The sequence below is a fragment of the Physella acuta genome, unplaced genomic scaffold, assembly GCF_028476545.2.
Source record: "Physella acuta isolate Inbredline_101_S28 unplaced genomic scaffold, ASM2847654v3 ptg000076l, whole genome shotgun sequence".
Lineage (NCBI taxonomy): Eukaryota > Metazoa > Mollusca > Gastropoda > Physidae > Physella > Physella acuta.
The window spans coordinates 787,696-805,412 of record NW_026731596.1 but is presented as its reverse complement, the minus strand read 5'-3'; the positions used below and the strand labels follow the sequence as shown (position 1 = coordinate 805,412).

General features: G+C 45.4%; 1 protein-coding gene across 8 annotated transcripts in view; it reads right to left on the bottom strand.

Annotated features, from left to right (window-relative positions):
• The window catches only part of LOC131953643 (SRC kinase signaling inhibitor 1), a 97,109-nt gene that overhangs the window by 17,553 nt on the left and 61,839 nt on the right, over nt 1-17,717 (bottom strand). The gene's annotated exons all lie outside the window — the stretch shown is intronic.

Sequence of the window (17,717 nt, the reverse complement as noted above, 5' to 3'; positions counted from 1 at the left end):
CTATTCAATAATTTAATTACACAGAGAAATATTCCTTTCCTCTAAAGTTCGCCTTAAACAAGATTCTCGTAAAACCAACAACAGAGAGGTAAAAAAAATATACAAGGACGTGGTATCACGATGTCAGGGGTCATTGAATTCCAGGTGAGCACATGACCCGACGGTGATGGTCTGATGACCAAGGTTACGTAAGCTGCCAGGTTTATGTTAATGACTGACATCATCATGAGTTCTTCTAATTAGAGGCATACAGCCTGATTACAACGCGAGGGGTAGGGGAGGCATTTCTAGTCCAGAGTATACAAGACAATAACAGTAAGGTCAGCTAGAGCGGACTACAGATTAAGAACAAAGAAGAAGAAGGACTACAGGCCCAGCTAGAGTGGACTACAGGCCCAGCTACAGGCCCAGCTAGAGTGGACTACAGGCCCAGCTACATGCCCAGCTAGAGTGGACTACAGGTCCAGCTATAGTGGACTACAAGCCTAGCTATAGTGGACTACAGGCCCAGCTACAGTGGACTACAGGCCCAGCTACAGGCCCAGCTAGAGTGGTAGTATATACAATCTACCACATCAAAACATGTTACCTACCATAATATATAGTTATACAAGCAAACAAAAAGCTCACAGACGTACGTTATATGACGTTGTGTCCATTACTGGTCAAGAGGTACCCGTATAGCCTGTACGTGTATATGTATCAGCTATTCCGATGCCCACACGCAACATATGCATGTCCTAACCTTAGTTTTTAACAGATTTTGTCCGTCCGATAACTGTCGATAATTAAAAGTTTTTACCATGACTCAGCTGATGACCTGTATCGACGTACAGTAGAGATCGATAAGGTAATCGATAGACAACACCATTAGGATGGACCATAAACAACAAGATCAGAGTTATCAGTGATGAGGGGATAAAAATAGATTCAGGAATTCAATAACAGCGTTCATTTATAAACAAACACCGACATTGGCCCAACTGGCTGACAGTAGAACACGTTGGCCACCTACAGATCGCTTTGGCCACTGTAATGGCAGCTGATATTAGAACACGTTGGCCACCTACAGATCACTTTGGCCACTGTAATGGCCACTGATATTAGAACACGTTGGCCACCTACAGATCACTTTGGCCACTGTAATGGCCACTGATATTAGAACACGTTGGCCACCTACAGATCACTTTGGCCACAGTAATGGCCACTGATATTAGAACACGTTGGCCACCTACAGATCACTTTGGCCACAGTAATGGCCACTGATATTAGAACACGTTGGCCACCTACAGATCACTTTGGCCACAGTAATGGCCACTGATATTAGAACACGTTGGCCACCTACATATTACTTTGGCCACTGTAATGGCCACTGATATTAGAACACGTTGGCCACCTACAGATCACTTTGGCCACTGTAATGGCCACTGATATTAGAACACGTTGGCCACCTACAGATCACTTTGGCCACAGTAATGGCCACTGATATTAGAACACGTTGGCCACCTACAGATCACTTTGGCCACAGTAATGGCCACTGATATTAGAACACGTTGGCCACCTACAGATCACTTTGGCCACAGTAATGGCCACTGATATTAGAACACGTTGGCCACCTACAGATCACTTTGGCCACAGTAATGGCCACTGATATTAGAACACGTTGGCCACCTACATATTACTTTGGCCACTGTAATGGCCACTGATATTAGAACACGTTGGCCACCTACATATTACTTTGGCCACTGTAATGGCCACTGATATTAGAACACGTTGGCCACCTACAGATCACTTTGGCCACTGTAATGGCCACTGATATTAGAACACGTTGGCCACCTACAGATCACTTTGGCCACAGTAATGGCCACTGATATTAGAACACGTTGGCCACCTACAGATCACTTTGGCCACAGTAATGGCCACTGATATTAGAACACGTTGGCCACCTACAGATCACTTTGGCCACAGTAATGGCCACTGATATTAGAACACGTTGGCCACCTACAGATCACTTTGGCCACAGTAATGGCCACTGATATTAGAACACGTTGGCCACCTACAGATCACTTTGGCCACAGTAATGGCCACTGATATTAGAACACGTTGGCCACCTACATATTACTTTGGCCACTGTAATGGCCACTGATATTAGAACACGTTGGCCACCTACATATTACTTTGGCCACTGTAATGGCCACTGATATTAGAACACGTTGGCCACCTACAGATCACTTTGGCCACAGTAATGGCCACTGATATTAGAACACGTTGGCCACCTACAGATCACTTTGGCCACAGTAATGGCCACTGATATTAGAACACGTTGGCCACCTACAGATCACTTTGGCCACAGTAATGGCCACTGATATTAGAACACGTTGGCCACCTACAGATCACTTTGGCCACAGTAATGGCCACTGATATTAGAACACGTTGGCCACCTACATATTACTTTGGCCACTGTAATGGCCACTGATATTAGAACACGTTGGCCACCTACAGATCACTTTGGCCACAGTAATGGCCACTGATATTAGAACACGTTGGCCACCTACAGATCACTTTGGCCACAGTAATGGCCACTGATATTAGAACACGTTGGCCACCTACATATTACTTTGGCCACTGTAATGGCCGCTGATATTAGAACACGTTGGCCACCTACAGATCACTTTGGCCACAGTAATGGCCACTGATATTAGAACACGTTGGCCACCTACATATTACTTTGGCCACTGTAATGGCCACTGATATTAGAACACGTTGGCCACCTACATATTACTTTGGCCACTGTAATGGCCACTGATATTAGAACACTGGCCCCTGACGTTAAACGATTAACTGCAATAAAATCTAAATTATTCGTGTCACGCTGACCTATCGAGGTTAAATGTGTATAACAGACGATAAATGAATCTCTCCCAAACCGCCAACTTATTTTTAAAACACTAAATCAACAGATCGGGTCAGAAGATCAGCAGACGTCTATTGAGCAGAGATTACACAATTTCAATCCGTCCTAAAAATAGAGGGTTCTTTAGCCAATCATAGCTGAGCTAACAAAAATCAGATTATCTGTAACCAACCACAGCTATTTAAACAAATTATTGCACAATGCACAATAAAAGAGTAAAAAATATTTATTACCACTCATCCTAAACTAGCTCTACAGTAAGCATTTAAGTTTGCTAGTGTACAATAGTTAAATATGCTGTTGTATGATTTTTTCCCACTGATATACAACTATTGATAAAGTGTGAAACCTTGTACCAAAATGTGATTTGTTGTACAGAAATGTGATTTGGTTGTACAGAAATGTGATTTGTTGTACAGAAATGTGATTTGTTGTACAGAAATGTGATTTGTTGTACAGAAATGTGATTTGTTGTACAGAAATGTGATTTGTTGTACAGAAATATGATTTGTTGTACAGAAATGTGATTTGTTGTACAGAAATGTGATTTGTTTGTACAGAAATATGATTTGTTGTACAGAAATGTGATTTGTTGTACAGAAATGTGATTTGTTTGTACAGAAATGTGATTTGTTGTACAGAAATGTGATTTGTTGTACAGAAATGTGATTTGTTGTACAGAAATGTGATTTGTTGTACAGAAATGTGATTTGTTGTACAGAAATGTGATTTGTTGTACAGAAATGTGTACAAATGTCAGACTGGCCGTACACAACTGTGTGTAAAAAAAGACTCATATAGAATTGTGTACAAAAATGTAGTGACTGTTTCTACACAGTGGACGTGTCACTTGATTAGATTTGCATGAGTGCCATTAATTGTTGTCTAATTATTCCCCAACACGCACCACGTCTGTTTACTCGGGACATTAGCATTCAAAGACTGGACTTAAGACATGACCATTGACCAATGACCCAATTGTTTACTGTAAAGCTTATTAAATCACGAATAAAACTGCTTTAGGGAAGAATACTGATCAACACAAAGTGGATTGTTTTAAAGATTATAAATCCACAAAAATAGTGTTTGTTTTAACAATTGACAAATTAAACTTGATTGAAGTAAATGTCCAACCCCACACACAATTAGAGTTTAAACAAACAATCAACAAAAATGCTTCCGTCCTAGAGTTCTGTTCTTGTGTTATTGAACATTACTTGACCAACAAATAATTGCTTTGACAAATTACTGTACACCTATAAAAAAATTACTGTACACCTATAAAAAATTTACTGTAGGCCTTTACAAAAAATACTGTAGTCTATTAGATTGCTGTACGCTTATGAAGTGCCCCGCGCTAACGATCCCTAACCCTAGAGAAAAATGGCTTCATCTCCAATATTACCAGCAGATCAAGGTGAGATGGCTTAACAGCAGACGGCTGATCCATCAAATCTGTCTGGGGACCAGCATTGGATAGTAGGCCTCTGGCAAGTTGAACCATGGGGGGAGGGGGGGGGGGGGGGCAGTAGGTCACTCGAAAGTTATGCAATAGCGAGGCAAAAGAAAATTATTACCAGGGACGGGGTTTTAATTTATTTTTTAGTCTCTGTTTTTCAATAATAATTTTAAAGTATTTAACGATAATCAATTTTCATCAATCCATGCCTGGTTATTTTAAATAATCGATTTTTATCGTTTATCATAGTCATCACCAACCCCCCCTGAAAGGCAAAACTAAGTGGGTTAAAACCTGAACCACAGCTGGATACGGATAGTTTACAATCAAGTGTGAATTCTCTAACAAGATGTACACAATTAGTCAGACATTCTAACAAGATGTACAAACCTAGTCAGACATTCTAACAATATGTACACACCTAGTTAGACATTCTAACAAGATGTACAAACCTAGTCAGAAATTCTAACAAGATGTACACACCTAGTCAGACATTCTAACAATATGTACACACCTCGTCAGACATTCTAACAAGATGTACACACCTCGTCAGACATTCTAACAAGATGTACACACCTCGTCAGACATTCTAACAAGATGTACACACCTAGTTAAATGGCACCATTCTAACAAGATGTACACACCTAGTCAGAAATTCTAACAAGATGTACACACCTAGTCAGACATTCTAACAAGATGTACACACCTAGTTAAATGGCACCATTCTAACAAGATGTACACACCTAGTCAGAAATTCTAACAAGATGTACACACCTCGTCAGACATTCTAACAAGATGTACACACCTCGTCAGACATTCTAACAAGATGTACACACCTCGTCAGACATTCTAACAAGATGTACACACCTAGTTAAATGGCACCATTCTAACAAGATGTACACACCTAGTCAGACATTCTAACAAGATGTACACAACTAGTCATCAAGATGTACACACCTAGTGAGACATTCTAACAAGATGTACAAGATGTAATGAGACGATGGCATCACATCCAAGATCGACCAAATTCACGGAAAGTTCGAGAACATTCGACGATGAGCCGTGACCGCACTGTAGGCGTGCATGTCCCTTGTTTACACCTTCCTCCCCCCCCCCCCCCACCAACAGACGTTAGACCACTCACCTTAGCAGGCGCCCCCCAGAAATATGTCGGCATCGTGTCAGGCTCTGGTAGATCTCAGTGTCAGTTAATCCCCCATCACGTGACACAATTAACCGTTAATCCGGCAAAAACACAAATCGGTTTCTCTGAGCACGACAACAAAGTTCCGAGTTCCTTTGTTGGCGTCTCCTGACTGGAGCGAGCTACGACACACAAGCGACAACACCGTTACAGGTAGTGCGACAGGTAGCCTGGCCACATGCAGGGGACGGGGAGGTGGGAGGATGATATGAGGACGGCTGTCATGGGAAGGCGCGCGGGGGGGGGGGGGGGAAGGGGGTTAATAGAAAGTAAGGGGGGGGGGGTCTCGTGGGAAGACGGAAGGGGCGTTTGTCATCATACGGTGAACGGAGGGGGGAGTAAATGTAATGGGGGAGGGGGAGTAAATGTAATGGGGGGGGGGGTCGTAAAGGGACGTGAGGAAGAGGTTATCATTAGTCGATGTGGATGTCATGGGAGGGGGGGGGGGGGTGCAATCATAAGAAGGAAAGGGATGTGCCAACATTATCTGAGGGGGGGGGGGGGGCTGCCGAGATACAGGTGATGTCATGTAGGGGTGGGGGTGTCGTGTGGAGGTGGGTGAGGTGGGTGAGGTTGTCAGTCAAAGCAGCCAGGGATGAGACGATGAAGTCGATCAGACCAAGCCTGGCTGATGTAACTCTCATCTGCTGTCTGTACACTAGCGATCAATGGTCACATCGTAACGTGCATCATGCTGGTGGGGGAGGGATGGTGTGTGTGTGGGAGGGGGCGGTTCTGGTGGAAATAGGGTGGGGGGGTTGGAGCCGGTCCTGATGAAGATGGTATCGGTGTTTCTAGAGCTTTGACATTTTCCGTCGATTAAATTATTCTTACATCAAGCTTCAATGGGTTGTCGGACTTGATTATCTATCGTGATGAACCAAAACATGGCCACATGGCCAAAACATAACATCATGGCCAAAACATGACAGCCTGGCCAAGACATGACAGCATAGCCAAAACATGACAGCATGGCCAACACATGACAGCATGGCCAAAACATGACAGCATGGCCAAAACATAACAGCATGGCCAAAACACGACAGTCTGGCCAAAACATGACAACATGGCCAAAACATGACAGCTTGGCCAAAACAAGAAAGCTGGCCAATGCATTTCAACCTGGTAAATATTTGAAAGCGTGGCCAAAACTTTAAATGTGACATATTGGCCACGAGTTTACATAGTCGGGCTTTCAGTAACGTCTTTCAATGTTTTCTTGTGAGGCGGGGGTGGGGGCGGACTAAGTTATTAAGCTAATTAGGTGTCGATGCACTTCAGGGCTTGTAATTATTTGTCAAGTTTTCGGCAGGATTTAGCTGGGGGGGGGGGGGGGTAGGGACGGGAGACACAGCTAACTAATTACTCGTAACAGTGGTAGCTCTAGGGCTCTCCAAGTCTATCTTCTAGGGCTCTCAAGGTCTATCTTCTAGGGCTCTCAAGGTCTATCTTCTAGGGCTCTCAAGGTCTATCTTCTAGGGCTCTCAAGTTTTATCTTCTAGGGCTCTCTGTCTGCATTAACCTGCCTACATCGATACATAGAAAACGTAAGACTTGAGTATTTCGTCAAAAATTGACCAACAAACTCCACACATGTTGGAAGAGCTTTCAGAAAACTACATTCAACTATATTGTACAGGATATAATATAATACAACTACAGCCACGACATGGTGGGTGCTACAACTACACCCACGACACTGGTGGGTGCTACAACTACATCCACGACATGGTGGGTGCTACAACTACAGCCACGACATGGTGGGTGCTACAACTACATCCACGACATGGTGGGTGCTACAACTACATCCACGACATGGTGGGTGCTACAACTACAGCCACGACATGGTGGGTGCTACAACTACATCCACGACATGGTGGGTGCTACAACTACAGCCACGACATGGTGGGTGCTACAACTACATCCACGACATGGTGGGTGCTACAACTACATCCACGACATGGTGGGTGCTACAACTACATCCACGACATGGTGGGTGCTACAACTACAGCCACGACATGGTGGGTGCTACAACTACATCCACGACATGGTGGGTGCTACAACTACAGCCACGACATGGTGGGTGCTACAACTACATCCACGACATGGTGGGTGCTACAACTACAGCCACGACATGGTGGGTGCTAAAACTACAGCCACGACATGGTGGGTGCTACAACTACATCCACGACATGGTGGGTGCTACAACTACATCCACGACATGGTGGGTGCTACAACTACATCCACGACATGGTGGGTGCTACAACTACAGCCACGACATGGTGGGTGCTACAACTACACCCACGACACTGGTGGGTGCTACAACTACAGCCACGACATGGTGGGTGCTACAACTACATCCACGACATGGTGGGTGCTACAACTACAGCCACGACATGGTGGGTGCTACAACTACATCCACGACATGGTGGGTGCTACAACTACAGCCACGACATGGTGGGTGCTAAAACTACAGCCACGACATGGTGGGTGCTACAACTACATCCACGACATGGTGGGTGCTACAACTACAGCCACGACATGGTGGGTGCTACAACTACAGCCACGACATGGTGGGTGCTACAACTACATTCACGACACGGTGGGTGCTACAACTACAGCCACGACACTGGTGGGTGCTACAACTACAGCCACGACATGGTGGGTGCTACAACTACATCCACGACATGGTGGGTGCTACAACTACAGCCACGACATGGTGGGTGCTACAACTACACCCACGACACTGGTGGGTGCTACAACTACAGCCACGACATGGTGGGTGCTACAACTACACCCACGACACTGGTGGGTGCTAAAACTACATCCACGACATGGTGGGTGCTACAACTACAGCCACGACATGGTGGGTGCTACAACTACATCCACGACATGGTGGGTGCTACAACTACAGCCACGACATGGTGGGTGCTACAACTACATCCACGACACTGGTGGGTGCTACAACTACAGCCACGACATGGTGGGTGCTAAAACTACAGCCACGACATGGTGGGTGCTACAACTACAGCCACGACATGGTGGGTGCTACAACTACACCCATGACACTGGTGGGTGCTACAACTACACCCACGACACTGGTGGGTGCTAAAACTACATCCACGACATGGTGGGTGCTACAACTACATTCACGACATGGTGGGTGCTACAACTACACCCATGACACTGGTGGGTGCTACAACTACACCCACGACACTGGTGGGTGCTAAAACTACATCCACGACATGGTGGGTGCTACAACTACATTCACGACATGGTGGGTGCTACAACTACAGCCACGACATGGTGGGTGCTACAACTACACCCATGACACTGGTGGGTGCTACAACTACACCCACGACACTGGTGGGTGCTAAAACTACATCCACGACATGGTGGGTGCTACAACTACATCCACGACATGGTGGGTGCTACAACTACAGCCACGACATGGTGGGTGCTACAACTACATCCACGACACGGTGGGTGCTACAACAACACCCGTGTCCCAAGACACTAAACTACATCACCAGAACCTCAGAAAATATGTCATGAAAACTCCAAACACATTTTTAGAAGGAGTAGAGATGAAACTTTATTTACTTTTCATATAGGCAAGTGTCGTGAAATCAGGCATTCAGTCGAAAGTCACGAAGACAAAAATGACTTGGCCACTTGACTTAAGTCAACTGCACCAGGCCAGGGTTCACGCTGGTAGGTCACTGTGACCTGAGATACGTGAAACCTGAAAGTTGGGCCGTGAGGTTAAGTCAGGTAACGAGGTCTTGAGCTCAGAGCTTAATATGTGGATACGTTCAGAATTGGGAAATTATTTTCACCGTATTATAACAAGGCTCCAAGAATGTCTGATGGTTTTTTTAAATAAGTAATTCATCCTTATTCACGTGACCGTAATGTGTGAGCCCTAATATGTGAGCCCTAATTGAACACGGCGGGAAGACTGGAGTACCTGCTGGGTTTTACCCAAGTCTGACTAGCCCCACATACCGCGTTTTGCCGTAGCGCGTCTTGTGACCCCCAAACCCTGGGAGACATTCAATAGACTTGACGTATGAGTCACCTCTTACTCCGTGACCCCGGCCAACCTGCTGATCTACAAAACTAGTGCTCTAGCTTTAGCATGAGCCTAGTTTAACTCTAGTCAACTAGGAACCACAACTCTGGTCAACTAGGAACCACAACTCTGGTCAACTAGGAACCACAACTCTGGTCAACTAGGAACCACAACTCTGGTCAACTAGGAACCACAACTCAAGTCTTAACTTCTCTAGGCCAAGGAACAAGACGTGCGATCTCGTGTTAGAAAAGCTAAGCTGTCCTCCCATTATACGTGGGGGCGGTGTGGGTGTGTTAAGCCGGTATTGATTAACTAGAAACTGACAAGTTCATTTAGATAACAAGTGAGTGTTGTGTACGAAATACTGGTTCAATATAAAGGGGGGGGGGCAGGGAGTATATAACATTACAATGGTGTAGATCAACATAGTGCATGTAGATCAACATAGTGGATGTAGATCAATACGGTGGATGTAGATCCACACGGTGGATGTAAATCCACACGGTGGATGTAGATCAACAAAGTTGTTATAGAACAAGAGACGTGGAAGAAAACAGAGTGGATAGCTATACCCAGTGTGTAGCACCATGAACAGCAACACCAACCCTAACCACCACACCAAGATCAACAGCACCAACCACAACCACCACACCAAGAAACAGCACCAACCCTAACCACCACACCAAGATCAACAGCACCAACAACAACCACCACACCAAGATCAACAGCACCAACCACAACCACCACACCAAGAACAACAGCACCAACCACAACCACAACACCAAGATCAACAGCACCAACTACAACCACCACACCAAGATCAACAGCACCAACTACAACCACAACACCAAGATCAACAGCACCAACTACAACCACCACACCAAGATCAACAGCACCAACTACAACCACCACACCAAGATCAACAGCACCAACCACAACCACCACATCAGAAATAACTAGAGACAATCAAAACACACTAACCCTCCCCACCTCCTTTTGTCTTAAAATAATCTATTTCTAGAGGCCCAAACTTGGCGAGGCTTCAATTAATGCTGAGTCGTCTCCGAGACCGGCGGCTCAAATTGAATGACCCAGGGCCAAGCTAAGACCATAACAGCCAACAAAATCAATAAACATGGCCCGCTCCAAGCCTGGTGGCTTACGACAAGTGGAGCGGTGGAGGAATGGAGTCATCGCTGGGAGACTTGCTATCTGAGAAACTTGGGAAACTTGGCAAAACGGGATGGCAAGCCAACAAAACGGGATGGCAAGCCAACAAAACGGGATGGCAAGCCAACAAAACGGGATGGCAAGCCAACAAAACGGGCTGGCAAGTTAACAAAACGGGATGGCAAGCCAACAAAACGGGCTGGCAAGTTAACAAAACGGGATGGCAAGCCAACAAAACGGGATGGCAAGCCAACAAAACGGGCTGGCAAGTTAACAAAACGGGATGGCAAGCCCACAAAACAGAACATTTGTCAAAAGGGTCTAGGACATTATCCTGAAATGGCCATATCCCTGCCGTTACCCACCTCCCAGACCCCAAATAATTGCCCCCCCCCCCCCAATAATACTTAACCTCCTATAAAAAGAAATTAAAAACCTGCTGAAATATGCTTTAGATTTGCCCATGAAAGTTGTATCTAATCACGGGCATTAACTCCATCCGGCCGTAGACAAGGTAAACATTGTTACCTGCCTTGATACAGCCATACCACTTGTTTTCTTAGAGTCCCGTGCTCAGATAGGCTGGGTCGGTGTCAGGAGTGGGGCTAGGGGTGGGTTGTGTGTCGGAGGTAGGGGTGGGTTGTGTTGGAGCTAGGGGTGGGTTGTGTGTCTTTGTTCGGGGTGGGTTGTGTTAGGGGTGGGTTGGTGTGTCGGTGTTAGGGGTGGGTTGTGGGTCGGGGTTGGGGGTGGGTTGTGTGTCGGTGTTAGGGGTGAGTTTGTCTGTGTTAGGGGTGGGTTGTGTGTCGGTGTTAGAGGTGGGTTGTGTTAGGGGTGGGTTGTGTCTCGGGACTAAAGGTGGGTTGTGTGTCGGGACTAGGGGTGGGTTTTAGGTCGGTGTTAGGGGTGGGTTGTGTGTCGGGGCTAGGGGTGGGTTTTAGGTCGGTGTTAGGGGTGGGTTGTGTGTCGGGGCTAGGGGTGGGTTGTATGTCGGGGTTAGGTGTGGGTTGTCTCAGAACCGATCTACACAGTGGGGTAAGTTCAAAGCCCTTGAAAGCGCTCTGCATTAGAGGATGTACCCAGGCAACAATCCTTCACTCACCCAACCTCCAACTTCAACACACAAAAGCACAAACATTAACCCTAATAAACAAGCCCCCCCCCCCTGCCCCCACACACACCATCGCTCACACGTCCGCTAATTGTGTTAAAACATACAACAGGAAGTTACATGTTCAATCAAAAACTAACTAAGTACTTTGTGTTCACATTTGTGAAACTTGATCACGTGCCAACACAAATATGGACGATCATTAGGGTCAGGGAGAGTTCTGGAGGCTGTAGATTGGGGGGGGGGGGGTGGCTTAATGGTAGCTACATCTTGTTATGATGTACGGAAAATTGAAGTTCTTCCATGGCCAAGCTCAGCCAGATACGTGTGTACAGTAGTTGATGGTAAACATGTGACCATTTATTCAAAGTCTGAACACAATATCAACAATAACAAAGATGGTTTCAACAAATGAGCCATGTTTCAATCATGTTACAGTAATTAACAAGTCAGTTATAGGTCATGTGTAAGTCAGTTTCCAGTAATGTTTGATCCATGAAGCCGTAGACTAAACCAAACCCCACGGAACTGTATGAAGCACAGCATCAGTGTACAAAAGTCCATCCGTCATCAGCAACATGAACTAATTACATGACATCTAGATTATTGGGGGGCTCGATACAATTGACCCACAATTTCCTGCAATTAATCGGCGCTAATCGAACCACGTGACAACAGAGTTATGGTGAGCCGACACGTGACCAGTGTCACGCGTCACTCATCTGTCCTCACGTGCCGAATATAGAGTGACATTACGTCATAGGGGAACTTATCTGCACGTGCTGGGCTTGATGGATGGCAGCGTGTGAGCAGGTTAAGTGTATCCAGGGTTGTAGAGGTTAGGGTAATGGTCAAGTTAGGGTTAATTGGGGGTTGTCAAGTTTTTGGGGGTTGTCAAGTTAGGGTTAATTGGGGGTTGTAGAGGTTGGTGGGGGGGGGGGGGGGGTTGTATAGTTTATGGGACCGTTATGGTTAACATAAAGTACAGCAATATAAGGTTACTGTTGACGTTAAGTAAAGCTTTCGATCAATGGTTGAATAAAGAAGTGATGTGGACGATGTAAATAACAATGACGCGTGTCGTTAGTTGGACGAGACACCAAGGCGTGTAACAACGTACAACTTTTAGTCTGACAATTTTAAACAGCTGTAATGGACAGGTCGTGTCAAGAACACTATTCATACCCCCCCCCCCCTTCTCTCTGCTCACCCTCACACTTCTGTAACGCCTGATAGTATCCGGCATCACCCCTGTACAAGCACACCCTAGCACCACCCCCACCCCACACTCCAGCTAACCCTAGTTCCAGCCACTCATTCTACTACTGTCCTATACCAATCGTCCCCCTTTACACATTACGACATAAAGAAAACTATAGATCTCTAATAATTTTTAGCGCAATTTCCATACGGACAATTGCGATTATTAACTCGTTATTTCTGGATGGATGGATGGATGTGTGTCCGCAATGGATGGATGTGTGTCCGCAGCTTTAAGTCGTATCTCCTCCTCAACGAAGCAATATCGAGGACTAGTTCCAAAATCAAATATGTTAAGCAAGTTCCGAGGATGATTGTGGGCCAAAAAAAATTCCCGGAATTCCCCCCCCCCCCTGGATTTCCCGGAAAAGCCAGAAAACCTCGAAAAAATGCAGTTTTTGGCCCATATCTCGGCAACCAGACCACTTAGCGACTTGAAACATTAACCAATCGATTCCTGCCATAATTTAGAACAATATTGCCGAAGAAAGTTTTCAAAAATATCCTTTCGTTCGGTCACAACATTTTTTTAAAAATTACATAAACACCAACAAACCGATCGTTCTCCTAGCTTGAACGCACCCCAGCATTATACGTCTTGTGTTTTGTCCCCGTGTGTGCTTTACGCTACGACAGAGCTACGGGTTATGAACATAATACACTACAGTACTATATAGCATTATATATAGATCTATGGGTAAAGGGATGAGTCAAAATAATCTATTTTTCGCTATCTTTTAGATCTTGCTATAAGTTTATTTTTACTTATTAATTCAAACGTTATTTTTGTACCCTATTAATTTAGTTATAATTTATATGAGAGTGATAGGGAGTTACAATTACAAGGTTTTGTTTCGCTAGGCCTAATCATTTTTTCACATTTTTTAAAAACAAACTTGATCACTATCTATTTTTAGATAACATAAGGAAATTGCGCTTAAATTGTCACTAGACTTTTTATTAACTTGCTTTTATCTAAACGTTTAAAACTCAAGGAAGCCTGATCGTGGTCTAGTCGACATACACCACCTACAGCAACATACACCACCACTACAGCAGCTAAACAAAAACAGTTTTATTTTTAGAAAACCAGCCCCCCCCCCCACCCCCCCTCCTCCCCCTCTAAAGGAACGTTTAATCGCGAGACACAATTAAATCAGCTGGAATAATTAACACAGAGCCGGTAACGTGACCCTACAACTTAGCCCACACCGCCCCCCCCCCCACCCCACACACTGAGGGAAAGCTAAGCCGCCCTAACGCTACCCAAACAATCCGATTGAAAGATTTTAAAAAATCTTATCACAAGAGTTTGAACATTATCACGTGACAGGGGAAAATTTAATCTGATCAAGCGCAATTTTCAAACCTTTTCAACACAACACAAAACAACACAGCGCATGTGTTAGGCGAGGCTAAGTTAGGGACTCTATCAGGGGCAGGTAATCCTGGGCAGGGGAAGGTAATCCAACAATGGGGCGAATAGGATACTTCTAATGTTTAGGGTTAGGGTGAGGTCAGTGTTTAGGGTGAGGTCAATGTTTAGGGTGAGGTCAATGTTTAGGGTGAGGTCAATGTTTAGGGTGAGGTCAATGTTTAGGGTGAGGTCAGTGTTTAGGGTAAGGTCAGTGTTTAGGGTGAGGTCAATGTTTAGGGTGAGGTCAATGTTTAGGGTGAGGTCAATGTTTAGGGTGAGGTCAATGTTTAGGGTGAGGTCAATGTTTAGGGTGAGGTCAATGTTTAGAGTGAGGTGAATGTTTAGGGTGAGGTCAATGTTTAGGGTGAGGTCAGTGTTTAGGGTGAGGTCAGTGTTTAGGGTGAGGTCAATGTTTAGGGTGAGGTCAATGTTTAGGGTGAGGTCAATGTTTAGGGTGAGGTCAGTGTTTAGGGTGAGGTCAGTGTTTAGGGTGAGGTCAGTATTTAGGGTGAGGTCAGTATTTAGGGTGAGGTCAATGTTTAGGGTGAGGTCAATGTTTAGGGTTAAGGTGAGGTCAATGTTTAGGATTTGTGTGTGATAAGGCTTTGAACGAAGTCATGTTTAAGATTTAGGCTATTAGGTTTAGGCTAAAGTTTACGGCTAGGGTTAAGAGTACCAGCATCATTATGTGTAACGGCTAGTTAGGGTTAAACAAGTTAAACAAGAGTTAAACCTACCTCATCGCTGTTATAATTTTTCCATATAACTTCCTCTGTTTCATTCATAGTGTGCTATCATAGAGCTGTGATATTTGAAAACTGAGCTATCCTAAAACAGTGCTATCCTGGGAGTGTGCTATCCCTATCCTATAATGTACAATCCCACTGTTGACACCTGTGTTGTGCCACAAGGACGTGGTCCACTAATTAGCAGGTAAATGACGTTAAGATGATCGCCTCCAGTCAGCTGGAGTGTGACGGGGCAGACCACGTGACTGGTTAGATAACCACCGACTGTAAACACGGATAGACAGACACACGCGAGATCTCGCTGTGGCACGAGATGAAGAATTGCCGGGTTGGTCTGTCTGTGGGTCCCAGTTAGGTTGGAGAATTGCCGGGTTGGTCTGTCTGTGGGTCCCAGTTAGGTTGGAGAATTGCCGGGTTGGTCTGTCTGTGGGTCCCAGTTAGGTTGGAGAATTGCCGGGTTGGTCTGTCTGTGGGTCCCAGTAAGGTTGGAGAAACTGATCTACATGAAATCAGTGGGGGGGGGGGGGGGGGGGCGGTCCCACATCGGCACTCAATCTGTGTGCAGTGATGCGTGTCTAAGGGCCTAGCCTCACTGGGACTCTATTCGTCAATTTGTGACCTAGGCGGGTCACAGGCCGATAGATTCAATTACTGAACGACACACATACCTACAACATGGGGGGGGGGGGGCTAGCTGGCATTATTAGGGGAGGGGGGGGGGGGCTAGCTGGCATTATTAGGGAAACCTTACGTTTGAATCAAGGTATTACACATCAATAACTCTTTTAATAAGTCCTTAAGCTAATCTGTAATCTAAGCTAGGTTGGTCGACTTGGTGTCACACGGTGCAAATATCACCACGTTCTTTTCAATCTATTCAGTGGGTTATTTTCTTCTAAGTCACAGAAAACCACCATTTCTTATTGTTCTGTTAAACCACTTTTATTTACCACCTTTAATAAAAACCACCAATGCTGTGTTGACATTGTAAATCTAGCGCCCGATTCAAGCAGTAGATTATGAAAACACTCAGGCCGATGGTACGGCTGATCTGATTGGCTGAATGCTATCAGGGTTAAGGTACAGGCAAGCAGGTTACAATTACCTGCACAATCACACAGCTCAGTGGTGACAGGTATGAGTCATCACCTGACAGGATGCCAGTTTCCTGGGCTGGTTGTCCCCCAACTTTTGGACGGCCTTCAACACAGGCAAGTCTTAGACGGCCTTCAACACAGGCAAGTCTTAGACGGCCTTCAACACAGGCAAGTCTTAGACGGCCTTCAACACAGGCAAGTCTTAGACGGCCTTCAACACAGGCAAGTCTTAGACGGCCTTCAACACAGGCAAGTCTTAGACGGCCTTCAACACAGGCAAGTCTTAGACGGCCTTCAACACAGGCAAGTCTTAGACGGCCTTCAACACAGGCAAGTCTTAGACGGCCATTCCTTCAACACAGGCAAGTCTTAGACGGCCTTCAACACAGGCAAGTCTTAGACGGCCTTCAACACAGGCAAGTCTTAGACGGCCATTCCTTCAACACAGGCAAGTCTTAGACGGGCATTCCTTCAACACAGGCAAGTCTTTATAGACGGCCATTCCTTCAACACAGATCAATCTCACTAGTCGATCCTTCCACTAAGTCACTAGAGGCCTATCTACGCACGGTGGTCTTAATTAAATAGTTCATTGCCTAGATCTATACACTCCTAGATCTATATCCCGTTTACTTGGGGATTTTTGAAATTACATTATGGGTTGGTGGGTTATGAATGGGTTGGTGTGACAGGAATGGGTTGGTGTGACAGGAATGGGTTGGTGTGACAGGAATGGGTTGGTGGGTTATGAATGGGTTGGTGTGACAGGATTGGGTTGGTGTATGAGGAATGGGTTGTTGTGTGAGGAATGGGTTGGTGTGTGAGGAATGGGTTGGTGTATGAGGAATGGGTTGGTGCAATATGATTGGGTTGGTGGGTTATGAATGGGTAGGTGTAATGGGTTGGTGTACTAGAGAGCAATGGGTTGATAGGTGATACAACACAAGGATATGATGAGAGATAATGTGTCATTTAGCTCTATGAAAGCGGCGGCAAATTGCTGAATGTCATATGCATGTCATACATGTAAGTTATATCTGGATGTCAACTTTAATCACTAAACCGTGTGAGATGGGTTCATTGTAAGGTGCTTGTTCTGTTAGGGGTTCGTTTTGTTAGGGGTTCGTTTTGTTAGGGGTTCGTTCTGTTAGGGGTTCGTTCTGTTAGGGGTTCGTTCTGTTAGGGGTTCGTTCTGTTAGGTGTTCGTTCTGTTAGGTGATCGTTCTGTTAGGGGTTCGTTCTGTTAGGGGTTCGTTCTGTT